The sequence below is a fragment of the Loxodonta africana genome, chromosome 3, assembly GCF_030014295.1.
Source record: "Loxodonta africana isolate mLoxAfr1 chromosome 3, mLoxAfr1.hap2, whole genome shotgun sequence".
Lineage (NCBI taxonomy): Eukaryota > Metazoa > Chordata > Mammalia > Proboscidea > Elephantidae > Loxodonta > Loxodonta africana.
The window spans coordinates 121405051-121410513 of record NC_087344.1 but is presented as its reverse complement, the minus strand read 5'-3'; the positions used below and the strand labels follow the sequence as shown (position 1 = coordinate 121410513).

Genomic DNA, 5463 nt, shown 5'->3' with positions numbered 1-5463 from the left:
ATGTGAAATAAAGATATTCTCAAACAAAAATTGAAGAATTTATTACCAGCATAACCACACTAAAGAGGTTATTTGACTAGAGAAAAAATTATCCTAGATAAGAGCCCAGAGATTCTGGAAGGAATGGGGAGCAATGGAAAGAATAAATATATGGGTACATCTAAATGAACACTGGTTGTATAAAAAAATAATTTTTATGAGATTAAAAAATACATTGAACTAAAATCCAAGTCAACTGTAGCACAAAATGAAAGAGGTGAATAAATGGAGTTCAAGTGGCATAAGGTCTATACATTGTCCAGAAGGTTGTAAAAATAATAATTAATATTAGGCTAATAGGTCAAAAATGCATGATGTAGCTCTTTACCTGTTGCCACTGAGTTGTGCAGAGCCTGAGGCCTGGGTGAGATCAAGATTCGGCTCCACCCATAACCTGCCACCATGGCCGAGGAAGACATTACTGCTGGAAGTGTAATGGATGATAATACTGCTTTACAAGAGGTGCTGAAGACCACCCTCATCCATGATGGCCTTGCATGTGGAATCTGCAAAGCTGCCAAAGCCTTAGGCAAGCTTCAAGCCTATCTTTGTGTGCTTGCATCCAACTGTGATGAGCCTGTGTATGTCAAGTTAATAAAGGCCCATTGTGCTGAACACCAAATCGACCTGATGAAGGTTGATACAGCAAGAAACTAGGGAAGTGGGTAGGCCTCCACAAAACTAACAGAGAGGGAAAACCCTGAAAAGTGGTTGGTTGCAATTGTGTGGTTGTTACGGACTGGGGCAAAGAATCTCAGGCCAAGGATGTCACTGAAGAATATCTCAAACACAAGAAATGAACAAAATAAAAAACTTGGCTCTTAAAAAAAAAACACGTGGTATAGGGTAACCACTAAAACAGTAGCAAAAGAATGAATAACTAACAAGCTAATTAGGAGGGGAATGAAATTAATTTAAGAAATGCTTAGTTAATCCGACAACAGGGCAAAAAAGAAAAAAAAAAAGGCTAGATTTAAAAAATAAAAGACTATATGCTGACTATAAGAGTCTAGCTGGTGTTTAAATCCATGAGACTAGGTGAGATCACTGAGGTGGTAAGTCTTGTTAGAGAGGCATTAAGAACTGAGCCTTAACCCAAAGTTAAGATGTTGGAAGGATGAGAAGAAACCAGCCGAAAGATGATTAAGAGTGGCAGTGAAGGAGGAAAACCCAATGAGTGTGATGTGCTGAAAGTCAAGTCAAGTAAGTGTTTCATGGAGAAGGGAGTGACCAACTATGTCAAATTGTACTAATAAGTAAAGAAAGATGAGGGCAGAGAAATGACTATTGGAGTTAGCAACGTGGTGGTCACTGGTGGCTTTGACAAGAGCAGTTTTGGTGAACTGATGAGAGTAAAAGCATGATTAAAGTGGGTTCAAGAATGAAAGGGACAATAGACATTAAAGACTGCAAGTCTAAACAACTATTTCAAGTAGTCTTACTCTAAAGGAAGTTGGTGAAATAAAGCAATAGCCAAAGAGGAAGTGGGATCGAGATAGGGGTCTCTTTGTTTGTTTTGATTTTATATTTTAAGGTGAGAGAGGGGGAAAAAAAAAAATCCCATCTCTGTGCTGCTGGGAATGACCAGTAAAGAGAGAAGAAAGAAATGCTGGAGTGCTGTCTTAGGTTGGTAAGAAGAGCTGGAACCTTATGTACAAAGAGGGGGATCAGCATTAGATAGGAGCATGGACATTTTATCCACAGAAATGTAAGGGACACTGAGTACATGTGTACAGATGCACATAGGTGGATAGGTGAAATGGGAGCTTGGGGAAGTTCTCTGCAAAATGCCTCTATTTTTCCAGTAGTATAAAAAAAAAAAAAATTTTTTTTTTTTTTTAATAGAAAGTACTGTCATTAGGTGAGAGTCAGGATGGAGCAGGAAATGTTAAGAATTTGGAGAGAGAAGAAAAGGAATGAAATAATTGCTCAGGAGAGTGAGAGAAAGTAGACTAGAGAGATGGGGCATGATTGCTGAGCAGAACTGAGGGCTGAAAATACAGTCAGCCTCGAAGAATACCCTCAAAACAAATAAAAATAACCAAACCAGCTGCCATGGAGCCTATTCCAAGTCATGGCAACCCCATATGTTGCAGAGTAGAACTGCTCCATAAAGTTTTCAAGGCTGTGACCTTTCATAAGCAGATTGCCAGGCCTTTCTTCTGAGGTGTCTTTGGGTGGGTTCAAACCAGCAATCTTTCAGTTAGTAACTGAGCACTTAGCTGTTTGCCCCACCCAAGGGTACAGAGGCAACAATATCAATATAGCTAAAGTGAGAGGAGAGAAAGAAAGAGAGAAACCAGTTACGAACAACTTCCACCTCTTTGGACTCAGACCCTTGCCAGGGTTCATAGCACAGGACTTGTTGTCTGACAACTCCACACGCGTTCATGTTATTTCCTTTGCCAAAAGTATCCTTTCCTCTCTCTTTATTCTTGACAGAGCTTTTTATTATTATTATTATTATTATTATTATTATTATTATTATTATTATTTGTTGCTTCCCTTGATTCACAGAAAATCATTTCATTTTTCCATCCTTCGTGCCATCGTTGTCCCTAGTGTATACCTCTATTATTGTACTTAGCCAATGTACTGCACTTTTTTATATTTGTCTTCTCAGTGAACTATAGGCTCCTTCAGGGCAGAGATTATCTTAAGTATCTCTGTGTCCTTGCCTAACACACTGTCTAGGCATTCAATAACTGCTTATCTAATGACCTGAATGAACAATGTCCTACCTATAATGAGACTATCAGAACATTTCTGACTCTTTTTTTCAACAAGGAATATTAAAAACCTGCATAAAATTTTAACAAAGCATTTTTTACATGGACTGTGTAATTGCCTACAAGTGTGATAACGAAAAGCAGCAGTAAGACCCACTTGAAACAATCATATATATCTCCTTCCTCTTTACCCACCTCCTGCCAGCTGTTGAAATTCCTTGTAAAATCTATATTAGAAATACATTTTTTTCAATTAAATAAAATATAAAGAATAGCCTAATTTTCTTAAATAGGAAAATTAACACTTAAATGAGAGTAACCTTTGTAGAGTGTATCTATTGAGTTATCTCCCCAGCCCCTTTTCACTTGAGCACCATCCTTCCTCACATCCACACCAGCCCCATTCACACACTTAAGGGACAGTTCCCCACAGCCATGGCTGTGCAATGTGATGCCCATCCTCTAGCCATAGACGACTGGCCCAAAAGTGTGTACCTTAACCAAGCTGGGCCAGTAAGAGTTCTGCCTTCTAAAATGCAGAATGTGGAAAAAGAAAAATTTAGACTCTTTTCTGGTGGTTGTAAACTCTTAAACTACATGCAGTCATGTCCTTCCACGTCAACCGAACAAGTGGAAGAAGCTTGCTTGCAGAGGGAGAAAAATGGTGGACTTATCCAGAGTTGCTGATGAGAGACACAGAAAGAGCCTGACGGTGTTGCAGGGTCTGGTTCCAGATCAAGCTAGAATGCAAACACTGGGTGCCACGAAACATCCCTGCATCATCCTTCTGCTCAAGGTAGCTCAAACGAATTCTGTTGCTTGCACCAGGAGAGTTGTAATTAAGAGAAATTTACTAGGAACTTTCCAGCTAAAGTCTAATGTCACTATCTTTTCCAACGAAGTAATATAACTATAATTAAACAATACAGGACATTCCCCCCCTCCCTCCCAGTGTAGTGCCGGCTATCCACAAGGTAAACTTTGACAAGGGACGATTCATTTGAGGGGGTGCTCCACAGTGGTGGATTTAAATAGGGCTTTGTGACAGAGACTGTAAACGGTAACAAGCAGCCTGGAGCACTGGGCATCCAAGAGAAGCTGGGGATCATGATAAGAGAAATAAGTTTGCTACAATGGATGAAAGCCAGAGTTGACATTTGCCTACTTTGCAACCTCCAACAGGCAACCCAGGATACTATTATAGAGATATACTCATGAAAATTAATAAAATGGGAAACATAAGAAAAGGAGGAGGGCAGAGGAGGAGGGAGGAGGAGGAAGGAAGAAGGAGGAGAAAGGAGAAAAAAGAAGAAGATCAAAAGAAATAAAATGAACTCTCTCAAGTTGTCTCTAAACTGTGAGAGGAAGCATGAGCAGTGAATGGAAAGAGGCCATTTTTTTTTTTTTAATATCATAACTCAACTGTAACAGTGTTGCTGCAGATGTTTAAAAACAAGTAAACAACATGCCCATTAAATTTTCGGCTTTTCAGATTCTAGCAATTCATTGCAAAAAGAAAAATCTGATCTCTTGAATTTCTCATAAGTTGATCTTTTTTTCCTTCAGTAAAAGAAAAATAAAATAAATGATCAATCATCAGGCATCATCACAATAAAAAAAATTTCTAAGAAATGGGATAACTTAGGAACACTTTGGGTTTGGTGATTAAATTCCGAGATTATTTTTCAAATGTCTGTGGCTTTACCAAACCCAAAGCATGTTTTGTGTTTTACCAAACCCCAAATAAGTTTTACCAAGCAGTTTTTCACGTTTAATTTTTGTAAGTCGTGTGTATATTTAAGTGAAATTTAATTCATATGTTTCTGATTTATTTACACACAAATAACCAAAAAATTTTTTTGTAAGAACTATTTGACGTCCACGGAGGCACAGACTAAAGTATTTTAACAGACTTTTAACGTCTTTTTTCCTAGAAATAGCAGTCTCCTCTTTTTTCCTTGAATGTATTTAAAAAAAGAAAAACTAAACCTATTGCCCTCTAGTCGATTCTGACTCATAGCAGCCCTATAGAATAGAGTAGAATTGCCCCGTAGGGTTTCCAAGGAGCTGCTGATGGATTGGAACTGCCAAGCTTTGGTTAGCAGTGAGCTCATAACCACTGCAACCAGGACTCCTTCCACCCTCAGGCCCCCCAAATAATTAAAATATAAAAGGTAACATTTTGCTTTGTCCTTAATTACAAATAAAAGAAAGCTCCAGTTTTTCCTAGCAACATGAATCTAGAAAATAAGGGAGATTTTCTTGCTGATCCCTTACTCTTTGTTTTTCCTGTCATGTTATTTCCTTCTTTTCTACATGTTACTAGGGAAAATATATATATATATATATAAAATGAAAGAATTTAGTGCAAAGAATTAATCTTCTAGAAGAAAGTGACAAGTTTGGTAAGGTCTAATTAGCACTGTCAAAGGTAAATGATAAAGAAGTAACCATGTAGTACCACGTTATTGCTGGCAATGATAAAACCAAGAAGACAGTAGGCAAAATAGACCAAAGGGAGTCCTTTGCTGGTTAGTTCACTAAAATAAGTTCCAGTCAAGTAAGCTAATTAAAATCTTGTTATGCGTCCTTCTCCACACCATCCTCACCTCCACTTGCCCATGTCATACACACCCTCACGCACTTACACACATTTTAAAGTTTCGTTCTTAAAATTTAACACTTGACATCCAAG

General features: G+C 38.1%; 1 pseudogene; it reads left to right on the top strand.

Annotated features, from left to right (window-relative positions):
* Positions 1-441: 441 nt before the first annotated feature.
* LOC100658569 (small ribosomal subunit protein eS12-like) lies at positions 442-2504 on the top strand (annotated as a pseudogene).
* The last annotated feature ends 2959 nt before the right edge of the window (positions 2505-5463 follow it).